At 40.2% G+C, this 20709-nt stretch overlaps 1 long non-coding RNA gene across 1 annotated transcript in view; it reads left to right on the top strand.

Annotated features, from left to right (window-relative positions):
- Window positions 1-20258, top strand: part of LOC139085457 (uncharacterized) — a 151591-nt gene extending 131333 nt beyond the window's left edge. Inside the window, exon 4 of the long non-coding RNA XR_011543764.1 lies at window positions 20105-20258. This is a non-coding gene — a long non-coding RNA (uncharacterized lncRNA). The remainder of the gene's footprint in view (window positions 1-20104) is intronic.
- The last annotated feature ends 451 nt before the right edge of the window (window positions 20259-20709 follow it).

Below are 20709 nucleotides of genomic sequence, written 5' to 3'. Positions count from 1 at the left end.
ATACACATTTAGATCAAATGTGATTTTGACTCAAATGTGAAAGCTGAACAACAAAATAGATGAAGTTCAAAAGTATTATGATGAGCTAGTGAAGCCAGAAACAAGACAGTACATATTACATGATTTCATTTATATAAAGTGAGTGGCAGGCAAAATACTCAGTGGAGATAGAATTCAGAATAGGAGTTTCCTCGGGGGGTAGGCGTTGACTGGAAAGGGACACCAGGGGACTTTCTGAGATGATGGAAATGTTTTATATCTTGATTTTGCTGCTGCTTGTGTGGATTTACACATTTGTGAAAGCTCATTGAATTGTGCATTTCAAATGTGGACTTTTTATTGTTTGTGGGCTTTTTATTACTTGCAAATGACATCTCAATAAAGTTGACTTTAAAAAGCTGATTTAGAATGCTCCCTGTGGAGGAATATAAGTGGACTTTCCTTCCACAAGCCTTTTTGACATTTCTAAGTCCATCCCATGTGGACACCAGAATTCATTGAGATCACTGAACTTAATTCTGTGTTCAGTGTAGTTTCCTAACACAATGCCAATGACTGTTAACAAGATAGGTAGATGATAGATAGATAGATGATAGATAGATAGATAGATAGATAGATAGATAGATAGATAGATAAAGTAGATTTACTCACAGTGGTTTTCTGTTAGAAAAACAAAACAATATGAAGAAACCAGTGGCTTTTTGATTTGGTGTAAGTTATAGACAAGCATTTACATGGGCTCAGAGCTGTGAACTGCAGTTTAATGCTTTTTATTAGATGTTTTCTATTGGCTCCTCTTTGGTGGAAACAGAAAAGAAGAGAGAATGATGTTTTAGAAATTCCAATAAAAATCTAATCATGGCATGGAGTTACACCATGATAATAATATGGCCTACAGCAATATGGAAAATGGCTGTTCTAAGCCAATTTGAATTCACAGGAAACTGTGGAGGCAAGGTGCATTCTAGTGGGTGAAGTGACAGGTAACACTGGGGAGGCAGGTTGGGAGTGGAGTGAGGGAATACTTGATTCTTGGTAATGCCAATATTATTGTCTTCATTGACGCTAACTTTACCACCCATATGTAGTTTACAAATGATTAGAATTAGTTTGGACATGGGATAATGGTGGCTGGAATTGTACCGTGGTCAGTGGCTGGGCTGTTTGCACTTGAATGTCAATTCAATTCCCACCAAGGCTTAGGGAGAAGTGGATTTAGTGACAGATCCATCATCTAGGGAACAGACAATGGCAAATGACAGTAACAAATAACCAATAAAAGGTTCAGTTCAAAAAGTTTCCATTAGTAGAAGAAATGGGAGGAAAAGGGTGGTTCGCTTCTTATTTATTTGATCTGCGCCCAGGTCTCCAAGTACAGGGCGGTACAGAGTTCCATAACTGTAAATGACAAATGGTGAGTGAATCTCAAAAACCAAGTATTCAGGTTGGCTTCAGCAAAGGGGAAGGTCAGATGTTTATCTTGCAGATTATTTGCCTCATCTCAAACTCTCAAGCCTGGAAAGCAGGCCTGGCATGCTTTGGCAGAGCAGCTTGCAGTTGAAAGTTTTCTGGAAATCAGAACTGCAGTCCATTTGACCTTTTGGACGAAAGCTCAATGTGGGCAGAGAAGCCACTCAGATGAAAGAAGATGGAAACTTTCACAGTCTTGTAATGAATAATTCTTCAAAGGTACATTCTTACCCCTCAGTAGAGTATCAATATTTTCATAACTGTTTCTTGGTTAATTTAGGGAGGGATAAAGGTTGAGTGTGTGGGCATTAGGAATGGGGTGGGGATGTGATCTGGGCTGTGCCTTGGAGCTTGTTTCTTTGCATTGTTTCTTGGACTGGATCCCAATGAATATATTATTATGTGTTTTGAGATAAAGGATATCATGGTGAATATATATATATATATATATATATATATATATATATATATACACGAGAAATGCAATGTATGCTTCTCCCTTTTGGCAAGTCCTAAAATAAGTCAGCACATATGGCTCTCTTTCAGAAGTCCTGCAGTAAAGAAATCTGGTCTCTTATCGCTTGTCACCATTCTTGAAGGCCTCAATATCTGTGATGATCTTTCATCCAACTTCCTGGTTCGTTATTTCCTTAATGTTCTCCTCTCTAGTAATCTTTTTTTCTGCCCCACCTCGTTTACTTATGTTCAAACCCTTGAACTCTCTATATCAAGCATTTCATTCTCTGACCACCACCTGCTAGCCTTCCAGCTCACATAACATCCACTCAAAGATTACAAATGAGGCTGTGCCGTTAGTGATTCAGTGTGAGCTTTGCGGCTAGACTGTTAGCCTTCAAATCCCGGAATCTGACAGCTGTGGGAGTGTACAAAAGAAACTGAACCTCTCTGCCCTTCAGTGTACTCATCTTTAAGAGGTAAGCAATAACAATAACTACCTCTTACGGCTGTTGTAACAATTTCATAAGTTAATACATATAAAATGCTTCAAACAGTGTCAAGCACATGATATTTGCTCCATAAATGTGGAGGCCACATAAAGCTCTCCAATCCATGGAGCTAACCCTTCTCACTCTCCATTACCTCCCTCCTGCATGTCTTATTTCTTCCGTAGCTAGTGTAAATTCCATCGTCCATGCTTGTACTTGCTGCTTTCCAAACATCTTAGCTCTGTCATTCTATTATCCCCAAAGATATATGTTTGTATGTAGCAAAGCCTAAACTGGTCAGAATCAACTACCAACTTACTTTATGCCTTCACCTAAACAACCGGACATTGCCAGAGAAAACCACCAAGAGTGCTGACTCTTCACAATTGCAATCAACTCATGACTCAATATCTCTCATAAATCCGTAACACCACCTGGAAATCCAACTACACTTTCCCCTTTCCAAATTATCTATTTCACATATTCTATTTTCTTCTCTCACCTTTCATACCATACTACCATGGACTAGACCTTAACTGATGGCCTCACTTCACGGGGTACCAAGAAGCCAGAACCAGTCTGAGGGAATTGCACCTTCTTCACTACCAAACCCATGGCTTCACTTGCCTCTGTACTTATGCTTTCTCTTTTTTGGTCCCAAAACTCAGAGGCCAACTTTGGAACTTAGGCTTGATTGAGTCTCTTCTAGTCTCCTTAGCTACCTGGAAACACAACTTTTCCCTGTCTTTCCTGTATGATCAATTTCTTCATCTTTCTTGGATAATTGTCATCATGGTAATAATCTAGTAATTATTCTTTAAAGAACAATTTAAAAACTTCCCTCAAAGGACCAGATGAGTTCTCTGGTGAATTCTACCAAACATTATAGGAAGAAATTATACCAATTCCCTACAATCTCTTTCAGAAGATAGGAGAGGGAACACTTCCTAACTCATTCTAGGAGGCCAGCAGCACCCTAACGCCAAAACTGGAAATTACGAGAAAGAAAATTACAGACCAATATCTCTTATGAACATAGATGTAAAAATCCTCACCAAAACATTAGCAAATCAAATCCAACAATGTATATAAAGAATTATACACCACAGCCAAGTGGAATTTATCCCAGGCGTGAAAGGTTGCTTCAACATTTAAAAATCAGCTAGTGTAATCCATCACATCAATGGGCTAAAGAAGAATTACATGATCATATCAATAGACACAGAAAAAGCATTTGACAAAATCCAGCACCTATTCATGATAAAAACTCTCAGTGAACTAGAACTAGAGGTGAACTTCCTCAACTTGATAAAAAATGTCTACAAAAAGCCTACAGCTAATATCATACTTAATGGTGAGAAACTTGAAGCTTTCCCACTAAGATCTGGTAAAGGTAAGTTTTTCCCCTTTCACTACTCCTTTTCAATAGCATACTGAAATTCCTTGCTACTGCAATTAAACAAGAAAAAAGGTATGAAAATTTGGAAGGAAGAAGTCAAACTTTTTTTTCACAAGTAATCTGATAGTCTATGTAGAAAATCTGAAAGAACAGACAAAAACTCTCCTGGAGCTAATAAGCAGTTATAGCAAGGTTGTAAGATACAAGGTTAATATACAAAAGCCAATTGCTTTCCTATATGCCAGCAATGAACAAGTGGAATTGGAAATTGAAAACACAATGCCATTTACACTAGCACTCAAATAAATAAAATACTTAGATATAAAGCTAAGAAAATATGTACAAGATCTATATGAGAAAAACTACAAAGCTCTTCTGAGCAAAACCAAAGAAGAACTAAGTAAGTGGAGAGATATTCCATGTTTGTGGATAGGAAGACTCAATATTGTCAAGATGTCAGTTCTTTCCAACTTGATCTAAAGATTCAATGCAATCCAAATCAGAATCCCAGCAAGCTATTTTATAGGCATCGACAAACTAAAGTTTGTATGGAGAGCAAAAGATCCAGAGCAGCCAACACAAAATTGAAGATGAACAAAGTTGGACGATCGACACTACTGGACTTCAAGATTTGCTGTAAAACTACAGTAATCAAGATAGTACGTTATTCACAAAAGAATAAAAAAGTAGATCAACGGAATGGAATAGACAACCAAGAAATAGACCCACATAGATATAGTCAACCGATCTTTGACAAAGGAGCAAAGGCAGTACAATGGAGCAAAGAGTCTTTTCAACAACTGGATATCCACACGCAAAAAAATAAATCTGGACACAGACCTTACACCATTCACAAAAATTAACTCAATATGGACTGTAGACCTAAGTGTAAAGTTCAAAACTATAAAACTCCTAGAAGATAGCACAGGAGAAAACCTAGGTGACTTTTGGTATGGTGATGACTTTTTAGAAACAATACCAAAGGCATGATCCATGAAAGAAATAATAGATAAGCTGGACTTCATTAAAATTAAAAACTTCTGCTCTGCAAAAGACAGTCTCAAAAGAATTAGAAGACAAGCTATAGACTAGGAGAAAATACTTGCAGAAAAACCACATGTGATATAGAACTTTTATCCAAAATATACAAATAAGTCTTAAAACTTAACAAGAAGAAAACAAACAACCTGATTAAAAAATGGGCCAAAGATGTTAGCAGAAACCTCGCCAAAGAAGATATACGGGTGGAAAATAAGCATATGAAAAGATGTCCACATTATGTGTCATCAGAGAAACGCAAATTAAAACAACGAGATACCACTACATACCTGTTAGAATAGACAAAATCCAAACACTGACAACACCAAATGCTGATGAGGCGATGGAGCAGTGTGGACTCTGAATCATTGCTGGGGGGAATGCAAAATGACACAGCAACTTTGGAAGACAGTTCAATGGTTTCTTACAAAACTAAACCTGCTTTAACCATACCATCCAGCAATTGTGCTCCTTGGTATTTACCCAAAGGACTTGAAAATTTATGTCTATACAGAAACCTGCACGTGGATATTTATAGCAGCTTTATTCATAATTGACAAAAAGTGGAAGCAACCAAGATGTACTTCAGTAGGTGAATGGATAAATTAACTGTGGTACATCCATCTATACAAGAAATATTTTTCAGTACTAAAAAGAAATGAGGTATTGGACCATGAAAAGACACGGAGGAATCTTAAGTGTGTATTACTAAGTGAAAGAATACAATCTGGAAAGGCTACATACAGTATGATTCCAACTATAGAACATTCTGGAAAGGCAAAACTATGGAGACAGTAAAAAGATCAGTAGTTGCCACAGGTTGAGCAGCAGGGAGAGGGATGAATAGAGAGAGTACAGAGGAATTGTAGGGCAGTGAAAATCCTTTGTATGCTGCCATAGTGATGGATACATGTCATTATATACTTGTCACAACCGGTAGAACATGCAACATCCAAAGGTAACCCTAGGGTGAACTATGGACTCTAGGTGATTATGATGTGTCAATGTTATGTTCATTAGTTGTAACAAATGCACCAGTCTCGTGGGGGATGTTCACAAAAGGGGAGGCTGTGCATGTTTGGGGGCAGAGGGAAATCTGCCAAGTCCAATCATATGGGAAATCTCTGTACCTCCCTCTCAATTTTGCTGTGAACCTAAAACCAATCTTAACAAAGTTTAAAAAAAAAAAAACCCAAGCTTCCCTTCACCTACATTCTCCTCTAGCTACTGTCCTATTTCTCTGTTCTCCTCCACAGTACAACTGTTTTCTAACTTTCATTATGAAAAATGTCAAACATACATGAAAGTAGAACTGTACAATGAGCCCCTGTGTACTCGCTATATAGATTTAAAAATGATTAGCTTTTGGTTATATTTTTCTCACTACTTTTATTTTTTGTTTTTGTACTTTAAAGCAAACATCAGATCTTATGACATTTTACTTCTAAATATTTTAGTGAATCTCTTAAAAATAAGTGCATTTTCTTACGTAACCATGATAACATTATCACGCCTAACACAATTAACAAAAATTCCTTAATATCATTTAGTATCCAGGTTAGATTCACATTTCCTTGATTACCTCCAAAATGTCTTTTTCTGTTGGTTTAGTTGAATAACAATCCAAACAAGGTTCCTACATTGCATTTTATTTTATCTCACATAAAAAGTTCAGTTTTAAATAGAGTTCAATCTAGAACACATGTTTTCTTTTATGCCAGGGACTTGGTAAAGATATATGATAGTTGTCCTGTAAAATGCCACACACAATGTAATTCCTAAGAGAGCTTTACTCTCTCGTCTGCTCTTCTCCCTTGAACCCCCTGGGTTGTATTTTCTGCTGCCACATCCCATGAAGACAACCCCTTGATGTCCATGTTAACACAACCAATAGGCATGTTTCTTCCCCCATTTTACTTGATCTCTCAGTATCATTTGACACTTGACTACTTTCTACTTCTTGAAACTCTCTCTTCTCTTGGCTTCTGGGATCCATACTCTCCTATATTCCCTCCGATCTCAAGGATAGTACTTTCTCAGGCTCTTTTCTACTTTTTTCGACGATGACTGACTCCTAAATACTGGAGTGGCCCAGGGCTTCATCCTGGGTCTCCTCTTTTCTAGCTGTCCTCTCTGCTTAGCTAATCTTGTCTAGTCCCATGACTTTAAATACCATCGATGCATAGTTAACTCCCAAATCTATGTCTCTAGCCCTTATTTCTTCCAAAACTCCTAAGTCAAATTTCCAACCTCCTATCTGAATTTACATTTAAATATCTAATGAGTGTCTCAAATTTGACTTATCAAAAGCAGAAGATGACTTTCCAAGGTCCTCTCCCCCCAAAATCTTCCTTTGACCCAACACTTTCAAATTTCTGTAAATGGTACCATAAAACATCCAATTTCTTAAACCCCAAATTTAGGAATCATCTTTGATTTCTCTTGTTTTCCTGAATTCTCACTGTCAATTCTTCAATAATTCTTATTGACTGTATCTCCAAAATATACCCAATCTTGCCCTTTTCTTTCCGTCTCCACAGATACCACCCCAGCTGAAGGCACCATCATCCCTGTCTATACTTCTGCACTCCTAACTGGACTTCCTGCTTCTACTTCTTCCCCTATTTACTCCATTTTCCCTACAACAGCCAGGGTAATCATTTTAACAATATAAATGAGAACGTGTTACTTTCTTGCTCAACCTCCCTGATACGGCCTCTCCTTCTAACTCATAATAAATCCAGATTTGTTACTCTGACCTACGTTTGTTTCCTGGTATCCTAGCCTTCTCCTCCTCTCATGGCTCCCCTGCTACACTAAGCCGGAATCAGAATGTTAGAGATCAAGAACATCAGCCCCATTGGCAAGGCCGGTGAGAGAACTTCAGAAGCCCTTCCGGATGCCTCAGCTAAGCCACTTCTGATGTACGCTCCTTAAATTGACAGATGTATCCATTCATGCGGGGGCACAGACGGTCAACCGCAGGCATCCCCTGCAGCATTCGGCTGCTTTCTGCATTGCTTATCCTCTACTAAAAACACTGCTTCAAAGAGCAAAAGAGACAAAGTTCTTGTTTTTCTCTCTTGGCACCCACTTTTATTCTTCACTGAGCTTTTCAGTTTGTAACTGTGTAGTCAATTCCCGTGTTTTCTTTGTGCATTGCCTGTCTTTTCCTTTAGTCTCTAAGCTCTAGGAGGAGAGGGTTCATGTTGATTTTGAAGACACTTCTATATGCTGTGCATGTTTCTTATGTGCCTGACACATAAGAAAATATTTGCTGAATAAATAAATGCATGAATATAGTTCTGTGTGACTCAATCAGTGTCTTTGCTCTTATCGAGAATCTTGTGCCCACTTGCGCATTAAGAATGTGCAAGAATCTGAAGTAGATGAAGGGGTGTTGTATGTGGTGCCCTATGAGGATCAGTGAAGATCTATTTGGAGGAAAATTCAAGAAACACCTACTCTTCCTCTTTCTCTTAAGAACAAAAATAAGATTTTCCACAGGTGGATAGGAAAGTCTCTATTCTAAATGGTCATGAAAGGCTAAATGCCAAGAGCTTATTTATATCTCTTTTATTGTTGTTGTTGTTTAAATAGACCTCAAGTGCTTTGGATTCATCAGAATCTGTGGCTCGTGACACACTTTCATCATTGGTTCATGCCTGGCGCACTCCAATCCAAATTTTGTGTTCATCATCCTTTTGCTCTCCTTTGTATATTTTCTGTTAAATCTTTATGCATGTATAAAAGCATATCTTTTATTTAAGTTGTTTTTAAGTTTATATAAAGGCTGTCATGCTGTACGTAACTTTGAGGGGCTTACTTTTTCCTTGATACTACGTTCCCATGATTCATCCAGATTGCTGGATGCCACTGTAGTGCAATTATTTTCTCTGCTCTATTATATTTCATTGTGCGATTATAGCATGTTTATTCATCCACTCACCCACTGATAGACACTGGGATTAGTAATATTACCATCATACACACAGCTACCATTTTGAGGCTGTCCTTGACTTCCAGAATTCAGTTAAACCAACGTCTTTTAAGTGTCCATGCAGTGAGAAATGTGCTAGATTCTACAGGAGATGCCAAGATGTGTAAGAAATATGACTGTCTTTTGGGAGTCCACACCCTGGAGATAGAGACACAGATACATCCGTAACTACAGAGGGCAGAATTTGCTAAACGTGGCAAAGGTACTTCCTAGTAGAGTCAGACAGGGATAAATAAGAGATTCTATCTAAAGTTCTAGAAGGTTTGAATGTTGGATCATGGTTTATGCATGTGACTTTGAAAGGTGGAAAAGGGGATAGTTGAAGAGAGAAGATATTTCAGTAGTGGGAATAATGTGAGAAGTATAGAGGTAGGAAAAGATACAGAGAATCTGGAAGACGGTGACATCCTGGAGTGGTTGAAGTCTGCATTATATGAGAGACAGAGAGGGTACATTTCAGAAACGAAGAAGGAAGATGGGATCTCAACCTTGGAATCGTTAAAGGTTGGGAGGAGGAGTTGAGCTTTTATTCCATCTGTAGTTGAGAGTCATTAAAGGGGACAGAGCTGGCAACTTTTGTGGCTCTGAGGGTGTGTGTGGGGGCCTTGCGTGGGTGGGTCTCATGGGTCTGTGTCCTCTTTGGGAGCACTTACAGGCATGCTGACGAGTGTGTGTACTGTAGCTAGGGGACACTGTGGACATTCTCTTTGCCTTCAGTTTCTTTATCCAATGCTCTTCCTTGATATTTTCTATGGAATTTGCAGATCTGCTTCTTACAGATAGGAGGTCAGTCTTTGGCAACAGAGACAATGATTTTTGAATGTTCTATGGTGGGTCTAACACAAGGTTTTTTCTCTAAAAATGTTGCATGTCTTAGCACTTAAGACTTTTTTTTTTTCCTAAAAAGAAGCGTTAAGGAGGAGGGAGAAGTTTATTTTAAAGATTTCTCTTCTGGAAGAAGACCATTTAAACCTGCATGCCACGTTTTAATGAACAAAGGAAAATTACAACTGAGGGGGACTGCAAACCTCTTCCTACTCTCCCAGCACACACAGACACACACCCGCACTGGACCTACCATTTGGATGCCCCAAAGTTTTATTTCAGTGATATTTGTTTATATTGAGAGAATGAGAGAGATACATACACAAATAATACATAAATAATTTGAAATCGTCTGGAGAAACACTATATACCACTCACTCTGTTGTGGGATTGGAGGTTCTTCACTTTCACAGGAAATCCTGCCCTGGTCTCAAATTGAAACTTCATTAAAAAGGCTTAACCGAGCTGGAGCCGGCCCGGTGGCACAGCGGTTAAGTTTGCACATTGTGCTTCAGCAGCCCAGGGTTCACTGGTTTGGATCCTGGGTGTGGACCTACACACTACTTCTCAAGCCATGCTGTGGAAGGCATCCCATATATAAAGTAGAAGAAGATGGGCACAGATGTCAGCTCGGGGCCAGTCTTCCTCAGCAAAATGGGGAGGATTGGTGGCAGATATTAGGTCAGGGCTAATCTTCCTCAAAAAAAAAAAAAAGCTTAACTGGGAAGCCGACTCCCAGGACAGAGCTTGTATGGGGGAACCCTTTTTCCTAATTATATAGATTCAAACTCTAATGTTTACTTCTGCTTTGGGATATGAGCATGTTTCTTTAAGAAGCAGGGGAGGGGCAGAACACTCAAAGTGACTGAACCAGAAAAACTGTGAAATCAGGTTATTAAGCCACAGTAACACCACAGTGGCCTGGAAGCAGCAATCCATAAATTAATACCTGGAGCTGAGCTGAGACGGGTTAAAAGCGTGATGTGATTTGATCTAAAGAGGGAATGTGAAGTAGTGTTTGGGGCTCCAGAAAGAGGTAAGCTCTACAGAGCTCAAAATCATCCTACAGGTAGACACGGGGCCTGGTATTTTTCTCAAAGGTGTTCAGTGGATGTTGGCTGGTTCCTTTGGTTTAAAGGATGAGAATGTTTCAAAGCAAAAGGCTAGACATTTTCCAGCGATGCCAGGAGAATGAGAAGGGCAGAAGGGCCTTGTGATTAAAAGCACAGGATTCGAAGTTACCCATGTCTAGGTTTGCAGTGGACTGTGGGGGACCATGGGCATTTTGCATAAGTTCTCCATGCCTCACTTTCTTCCCTCCAAGGGAGGCATAAGCGTGCCTACCTCATGTTCCTTAATGCTACCAAATCTTAGTTTGTTTATTGTTCTTCTCTCCTCTGTAAACAGAAGCTCCACAAGGCCAGGGACTTGGGACATTTTGTACGTTGCTATATCCTCAGAGCCCAGAACAATTTACCACTGAATACATTTATGTTGAGTGAATAAACGAATGTGTGAAAGGGCTGCTCTTTGGGTTAAATGAGCCCACTTCAAAGTGTCTAGTAAAGTACCAGGCACATACTATTGTCCAATAAATTTACTGGACTAACTTCTTGCCCCTATGTATCTCTTCTCATTTTTGGAAGGGGCACCATTTCCTGGTTAAATACTGGGGGAGAAGATCTCTGTTTGCACTGCTTAATGGTGATTGAATTCTCTGATCAAAAGTGAGGACAAGGACCCAATGTTTTCTAGCATCATCCAGGGAGACAGATTTTCCCATTTCTTTTGAATCCCATTCACTCACAGCCTGGCCATGTTTTTCTTACCCACAGACTCTGCTCAGTCCTGCCTCACTTTTTCTCTGACTCTGGATCCTGCCAAGAATTGCTTGCCTTCTCTCTGTCCTTCTGAGTCCTAACCCTCTGGCCGGGCCCATCTCACTCATCACTTTCTCTGTGAGATCCTTCCTACCGCCTTCCTCCTCCGGTAGCTTCTTCTGACTGTTATTTGTTCCTTGGCGTACATTCAGCCAGAACATTTATTGCCTGGGCCTTTCAGGGCAGAGCAGCACAGGCCATGAGGTCTGATCTACTTGGAATGGAAGCCCTTCTATTGACCAGCATTTGTTGAATTCTTACCCAATGCCCAGCTCAGTGCAAGATGCTGGAATAGAAGTTAATAATATGTTAGGGACAACTTAGGCATGACTAAACACAGAGAGATACCTGCTGCTCTGGTGTTTGGCTTAAAAGAAGAGAGGAGCTCCAAATCCTAGAGACTTAATCCTTAATTATCTGAATCTGTGTGCCTCTTCCTTTCTCTGTTGCAAAAGCTTTAGTAATGCACTAATCCTGACAGGTTGTGCAATTTCCTCACATACATGCCGAGAAGCTTCTGCCACTGGGTATGCTGAGAGGGTATTGCAGCATGATGAGAAATGAGAAGTTTGACTTTACCTTGTGAACTCCATGAATTTTCTAACACAGAAATAAAAGCCAATTTTTCTTCAAATTTGTTTAAATTTTGTAATGGAAATATTAAATAGAACCCCAATATGTAAGATCGTCAAAAACAGAGGTGCTCCAGTTAGTGTCTGTTCCAGAGGAGGTTGCACGTCACAGTGCCTTGCCTTTGGCTTTGCTTTTTTCTCCAGAATTTTGCTGATGCCCTTTCATGGAACTCAGAGGTCATGAACCATAATGGAGAACCCAAGACAAAAAAAAAATGGCTGCAAGGGCCAAGTGGGGTATTTTTATTTTTTAGATGAACTCTACTGTTCCTTCAGGGAAGAACAAACTCATGTTGACAGAGCTCTTCTTTTCTGCCTGGCCCTTTATACACCTTATTTCACTACATCTTTGCACTCACCCTGGGAGGAGGCTTTGAAGCCCCATTTCACAGATGAAGAAACTGAACCAAAGGGAGTCAGGATTTCACCCATGACTACCCAGCTTTTAATGGGTTGAACTAAGATTCAAACCCAGGTCTTTCTGACTTCAACATCAGAGCTTGTCTCCCCACATCACTTCTAACTCCAAAACTATTCCTCCTGGAATGGCCAGTAGTAAAGCTTCTCTCAAGAGCATGGAGGACAGAAGATATTTTTAAGATCACAACCATTCCTATTGGTCTCTTTTGTTCCCTGGTAGGCCTTGTCTGTGCCAAATCTGAAGGCCAATTTATTTGGTAAAGAACAAGTCCAGGGCCACACATACAAAGTATGAGTGGGACTTTGGGGGAAAAAAAGAAGGAAAGAGAGGTTCCAGGACTTAGTGAAGGTCACAAGATCAGCACCAAAAGACATTAGACTTCCCACCTCAAAACTTTGGTCACAGGATTGACTCCAGTGAGAGTTTCATGTCTCTGGAGAAAGTGGATATTTTCCTTTCAACAGCCATGGCTTGTGTATGGTCTAGAGATGGAACCCACAGGAAACTGGAAAAGAGCCTCCTATTAGAGCTGGTCATCTGCAGAAGATGCACAGGGGATGCAAAGGCCAACTCCACTATTTCTGCTCTCCAGATGCTCAGATCTGCCAAGCGCGGAAGCTGTTCTCTGATGGCAGCCCTGAGGAATGGCACCAATTGGAGCCTCCAGTAATGCAATCACTTTTAATCAGCGTCTAATGAGGATATAAGCAGCCTCAGCTTACCTCTGTTGCAGAGAGGCAACTACACATAAACCTCAATTACTCAGACATTTAAAAATCAATTTCAAATAAAATGTCTAGGTGATGGAACTAAAGGGATTAGAAGGATCAGGATGTGTGCAGAGGCCTGGCATTTCTTGTCAATGCAATTGAGGTAGACAGCTCCTGTAATGCAATAAAGCTGGCTGACTCTGTGCCCCTGGGGGTAAAGGGGAACCGGTCTTATCTCCCAGCTCCCCCTAGAAGCAAAGGAAGATTTCAATGACAGATAGAAGAGAACACAACAGTGAATTCTGCACAGGCAAGCTGTGTTGGGAATGCTAGCTTGTTAGCTTCCTCTCATTTTACAGCTGTGGAGAGGAAAAGTAGCCCTAGGCTACCACTCAAGGCCCCCGCCCCAACCCAGCCTGCATCTGCAGCACCAATCAGATACATTACCATTTCTGTAGATGAGCTTGGCTTTTGTTGCCAGTCATATCTACTTATCAGCCCCATCAACATGCTGGTAATAACTTAGCTCAATAAACTTTTATTGATGTACCATGTGGCGGGCACTGTGCTAAGCAACGTAGGGACACAAAGGTGAGGAAGTTATAGTCTCTGCTTCCATTCACAGCGTAAAAGAAACAAGGCTGACTCTACCTTTTCAGAGTGTGCAGTCCTGCAAAACCAAATCACTTGTATCTTTAGGCACAACAGGCTTTTTCACGCCTCTGAGTCTTAGCCCACTTGGAGAAGAGACAGCCCTGGAGCTCAGCTGTTTGCTTTTATTCTGTGAGCTCAAGATGCTCCTTCCAACAATTTCCTTTTTTTTTAATTTTCTAAAGCTGGTAGGGGTTAAATGCAGTTACTTTTACCTAAAGAAACAACTAATACATAGGATAATACCATTAATAATAGTAATCACAGCTAGCATTTAGTGGCTAAGTATTGTGATAAATACTTTAATTGCATTGATACCAAAGCCACCCTATGAGGTAGGTATTGCTATAATCTTAATTTCTCCATTTTGTAGGTTAATGTACCTTATAGGGTATGTTACAGGGATTCCTTCCAGGGATTAAACGTGGTACGCTATTGTAGTGGCACCAATAGTGTTGGCTATCCAGTACCACTACCCCCTCCTGAGAATCCCCACCCTCTGTATCCACATTGTGTTTAATGGTGCCCCTTGGAGTTGTCAAAATATAACTTTCTAAAGTTAAAAACACAACTCACACAAAATATAATGAACCTGAATCAAAGATGCATTCCATTTATTAATGAATGAGGGGACCATTATGATGGCAAATTTAGTTCAAAGGAGAATTAGAGAAAGAGAATTTATATAGATAGTCAGTTAAAGGGAGACTGAAATGAACTTGTTAATAGATTACAAAACTGGTTAATGGCTTACAGAGCCATATAGCTGCAGCCTTCTGGCCATGATTTCTACCTTACAGAAACTGACCAGTAGACAGAGAACTTCAGAGCATCTGGGCTCTAATCAGAGAGTAAATAGCAAATTCAAACGCAGGCACATTCTCCCAGGTCAGGGATTCAGCAAACTTTCTAAAGGGCCAGATAGTAAATATTTTTGGCTTTCCGGGTCATACGGTCTCTGTTGAAGCTACTCAACTCTGACATTGTAGCATGAAAACAACTTTAGATAAGACGTAAACAAACTGATGTGGTTGTTCCAATAAAACTTTACTTTCAAAAACATATGGCCAAGGGTCATTGTTTTCCAACTCCTATCCTAGATGATGAAACAATTCTTGGGTGAGCCAGTTAAACAATGCCTAAGGGTGACATTGAGTTATCCTATGTTATCCTATTGCTTTCTCTGTAATTTTTGGTTCATTTTTCTTAACCGCACTAAAATGTGAACGAGGCCTCCTGGAATTTGCAGTGTTCCTGCCCCCCTGCCATGTGCGTGGACACGGCCCAGCCCTTACATTTATTCAGGTGGACCCCATTTTCTCACTGCCTGCCCTCATCAGTGCTGACCGGACCACACTTGGCACCTGACCCAATCTCCAAATCTGGAATGGAACTAAGGGATTCCTACCTCAGGCTGGCTGCTTTCTTGAGTGGAAGAGATATAAAGTCTGGGGCTGATGGAGGAAGTTATTTTCTGCCCCCTCAACTGGAAAGCAGAGGAATTGAGGTCAGAAGGAACCCACTCACTGCCTCTCTGTGCCTCAATTTCACTATCCACACAGTGGGAGTAATACTCTACCTACTTCACGGGGTGGGTGTGTAGTTTAAATGTGATGATGTGTGTAAAGCACCCAGCCTGGAGCACAGTATGTGCACTGTAAAGATTACCTCTCTTATCTCTAGGATTCCTCTCTCCTTCTCATCCCAGTTGACTCGAATGCTAAATGGCTCTTCAGCATCAATACAGGAATTGTGCTGACACCACAGCTCTGCATCCTCTTTGCTTGAGTTCAATGCCCTTTCTTCTCCACATTGATGTTTTATTTCACTGTTGATGTCTAACCTTTGACTTTTACTCAAACTTCTTCTAGTAATGTTGTGCTTTACAGCTGAGTGACTGTGCTGACTTCTCTATTTTCTTCTGTGAGTGAGGAAGAGCAGAGACGACCAAGCATTGACTGAGCGGTAGTGTGGCTGAGTGCTTTCAATAGATCATCTTTAATTCTCACATCTCTCCATTTTTAGGGACACTGTTATCTCTGTTTTATAGATGAGGAAACTGAGGCTCAGGGAGGTTTCAGTCGCCAAGCCAAGATTGCAGTCCTGGAAAGTGTCTGGAGCTGGGATTCCAGCTCAGGCCTGACTGACTGCAAAGATAATGAGTGCTTTTGTCACAACACCCTTTCTTCAAAGTGTTTTGCATTTGGCTGCTACTTTACCTCTTAGCTGCCTCTTCTCCTTTGGCAAAACTGATCCTCTGTGGCCTACATGCAGGAAACAAACAAATATTGTTCAGTTCCTAAAATGAAGCAAAAAGCTTTTAATATGATGTCCTCAAATGCTTCAGCAGCTCATATCTATTTTTCATATTTGAGTAAGTTAATAGGCAGTATCTCCATCGTGGATGCCTCACTTCTGCGGATGTGCTCACCAGTCTTACTGGCCTCCAGAGAACTCCCTGCTCTAAGCAGAGCAAGAATTCAGAGGCCAGAGTTAGAGAAAAGTAGGCTGCAGAGCCAGATCATTCCAGAAAATTTATGTCCTTCAAAATTCAGCTACAGCCCTTGCAAAGAACATGTCTGTATGCCTGCCTAAGAGAGGACCATACCCCCAAAAACGGCCAGGACCAGCCACTGTAGTAAGAGAGAAACAACAGGACTGGGGAAAGATGAGGTGAAGTTTCTGTAGAGGATACTTGTTATCTTTGGCTGCCGGGCATTGTAACATCCTACCTATTTTTTTTTCCAGTTTTGTTGAGCTATAATTGACACATAATATTCTATTAGTTCAAAGTGTACAACATAATAACCTGAAGCACATATATATTGCACAATGATTAACACAATAAGTTTAGTTAATATCTATCACCGCACATAGTTAAACATTTTTTTTCTTGTGACGAGAACTTTTAAGATTACTCTCTCAGCAAAGGTCAAATATACCACACAGTATTGTTAACCATCTACCTACTTTTAAAGAATCTTGGTAGCTTGAAATCAGGACCCGTCTTCCCTCCATCTCCATTACAGATCTCGGTCCCTCCCCCAGCCCCATGGCAAGTAGAGAATGGTCAAGTAAGCTATACTGGCCAATCAGATGCTCCCACCTAGGACTTTGAATCTTAAGAACGTGACACATCTTACAGGAGTGGTTAGAGATTAATTATAGTAGCTATGCTGGAGCCTAAAGTCTATCCAGAGTGTCACGGTTGGCGGCAGTAGTCCAGAAGGACTCTTCCCATCACAGGATCTTAACGGTGCTCAACTTCTTTTGGGTTTTGCCCATTTTCTAAGCTCAGTTCTCCAGGCCCTCAATGTTGTGAGTTATCCAATAGTTTCCTAGGAAATTCTTGTTGCTTAAGTTAGCCTATTGGAACCCTGAGTGATGGATACCTCAAAATCCACCAGCAAGTCCTGGGCTCTTGCACATATTGCCATCTCTGTTCAAAGGCGATTACTCCAAGAAAGGCTGTCAGAGTTTCTACTCAATAGGAAGAAAAAGACAAAAAGCCTCATAACTTAATATATTTAAAACCTTAGCACTAAGGGGTATGTTGGCCATCAATCTATTCTTACTAATCCACTAATCTAAGATAGATGTACCTACAGGAGTCCAGACAAGGACTTTTTTCCCTGCCATCAAAAGATAAGTTCAGTAATCTCATATCAAAGCCCAAGTTATTTCTTTTACAGGAATGGAAGATTTATAAAACGGATCAGGTCAAATTTCTGCTCTTGTGGTCATTAAATAAATAAGCAAAAACCAAGCTTTGTAGTGCTTGCTTTTGTTCTCACTTGTCCTAGATACCATGTAAGATGCATAAGAGTACAAAGTGACCAGGGAAACTGACAGTTTTTGAACACTCCCACTATTGCATTCATGCCTCAGCTCTGCATAGTGAGGCAAATACAATGACACCCATTTCTCAGTGGAGGAAAAAGACTCACACAGACAAAAGAATTTGCTCAGCCATAGAGCTGGTAACTGCAGCTAGGATTAAAAGCGACTCCAAAATCCGCTCTCCCAGCTTTAGAAAAACTGAAGCCATTGTGGTTGGTAAATTCAACCACAGATGAGACCATTCCGAACAAAAAGGAATCTACTTTTGCCAAATACTGCAAATGCATCATGGGGATCATTTTAATTACACTAGGTTTTATGTCAAAGGCATTCTTCTAATGGATATACAGAGTGCCTATCACATAGTAGGTAGTTAAAAGAATGTTGATTTGGGTTAAGCAATTCCAGACTGGTTAAGAGGGAAAATGGTAACAGACATAGAAATAATTAATCTGGGCTTTTGTGTGGTATTTTCCACACTTTTTAGTTTGTTTTGCTGCTTGGCAAAAATAGAAGTCTAAATTCTTTCTGGGCTATTTCATAATTGATAGATGAACTCAGCCTAATTTTTGATCCATAGAGAAGGGTTAGAAATACCAATACCCTTGGGGTTAAATTTCCCAACTTTTGTTGTGGAAATATTTAGTCAACTAATGATCTCTTCCATCCCCTGCTGTTAGCTTTGGCAGGGTTTGCACTCCTTCTTTTTAAAGAAACACAAAAATAATCCTCAAGGGGGATAAATACCTGTGTGAAGCTCCCAAAGAGCTGGAATGGGGATGACATAACATGGAGGAAGGAATTTAAATTCCTTGCTAAAATAAAAATGAAAAAATAACCTGTAAATACAAGAATGTGATCCATGTTTGGAATGAATTAAGCAGAAAGATAAAGCACATCTAGAGACCCAAAGGATTGGTTGGAAATTTTTAAAATGTGGTCTCTGCCATGTAAGGTTTAAGTAGCCTGAAGAAATTTTTCTTTGAGGCCAGTCTCATCCATCCATCCATCCATCACCATCCATCATCCATCCATCTATTATCCATCCTTCCATCACCCATCATCTGTCCATCCATAATATATGCTGGACTTCTGAGAGAACACAACGATGTAAAGACAGGATATTGCCTTCAAGGCGGTTAATGGAAACAACACAATCTGTTCTTTGTACGCTGGTTTTTCATTAGTATTTACTTAGCATTACCTATGCAGTAGGCACTACGCTTAAAAAGCAGGACAAATATCCTACTTAATTTTCACAACTACCCTGTGAGAACATAGTTATCCCTATTTCCCTCTCAGGAAATTGAGGGACAGAAAAGTTATTTAATGTATACATAATCCAGTGGGCTAGTGGCAGATCTAAACCTTCAACCAAGTCTATCTGACTCCAAAGTCAATGGCATGCTTTAAACTAAATTGTGATAATGTCAGTTTGTACAAGATACAAAATCAGATCATAAACAAAATAAATGTCCAATATTTGGCAAATAGTGATAGTTATATTTTTATAATGTGAAAATTATAATTGTTATAAGAGGGTGGGGTATGTGTGTGTATGTGTGTTTCCTGGAGGGTTACTGTAAACTCTTCAATAGTGGACTAAGGAGGAAAAAAAATGCGTAAAGAAAGGCTTTGTGAATTCTTGGCAATAAATTTGATCCTTAAAAAATAGATTGAAGGAGAGTAGCCTGGTAAAGAGAAAAGGCATGGAAAGAGAAATATGTTCTAAGAGTCCCTGAAGAAGTCCACATAGGCGGTACCATTGAAGAATGTATATCTTGCACCCAAATAGCTCACTCTCAGTTGCCAAAAGCCAACAAGTCACATTGGAGAGCTATTCCTTTTGGACACCAAAGTTTTTTAGTCTTTATGCTATCAACAAGAGTGTCCTGTTAAGTATCACAACTCTTGGGATGGGTAGTAAACTAACAATTGCTTCTCCACTGTGAAATTAGTCAGGGTCCTGGCAGGAAAGACAAGGCATGGTGGCACACTCAGTTGTGGACTGTTACAAAAGTGTCAACAAAGTTAAGAGGAACCAAGAATGATTGGTTAAGTACCCTGGGATTAGCAAAAGGGAAGTCTCCGTCTCTCCTCCTCTCTTCCCCCTTAGGGGCAGGGAGGGATCCATTCCCAGATCCCTGAGAGAGCCATAGCTGCAACTCATGCTGCAGATGTGGAAGAAGGCTGTCTACCAGGGGTTTGGTGGCTTTTGGAAGAGGAGCCCAGGGCAACAGAGAAAGAGATGACAACAAGTACACTCACCTCCCTTTCCTTCTTGCCTCCAGTATCTTGATGGCATCTCCACCGGCCAGAGGACAAAGCAACACAGGTGAGGAGACTCAAAAAGGTACCCTCCTCGGGCACCAAGCAGGATGGGCAAGGATGGCGAGAGGATCTGAAAAGGCAAATGGAAAATGGTCAGCACAAAGAATTACAGTGGTAAGACAAGACAGAAGTAATTTGCCACTAATTCCATTTAAAGTAATGAAGCTTTAAAACTATTTTATTTTGTAAATTATAGCAGGTTCAACATTATCCCTGCAATAGCTTTCTCTCACTAACCTGCATTTAGATATTCTTTTATGTTTATGGGAGAAAAGGGCAGTGGTGGTCACAGCTAGCTGGTGGGAGGGGAATTACCCATAACCCTTCACAATCAGCAGAGTGTGTCTAACTTGTGAGTGGCATCCACCACTTGTGAGAAAAGATGAAGAATCATTGCTTTGAGTCCACCACACAACCCTATGATGGGAATTAGTCCTTGATCAGACCTCCTCCAAGCTACTAGTGATGGAGACAGAGAGAGAGAGTGGTGAAGTGGGAAAGAGTGTAGGTGATCAGAACGTGGGTAAAGGGAAGGGGGAAGAACAAAGGGACAAAAGTGAAAATG

Source organism: Equus przewalskii, chromosome 1 (assembly GCF_037783145.1).
Source record: "Equus przewalskii isolate Varuska chromosome 1, EquPr2, whole genome shotgun sequence".
NCBI lineage: Eukaryota > Metazoa > Chordata > Mammalia > Perissodactyla > Equidae > Equus > Equus przewalskii.
The sequence above is the reverse complement of the archived record's forward strand: the minus strand, read 5'-3'. Positions and strand labels throughout refer to the sequence as shown.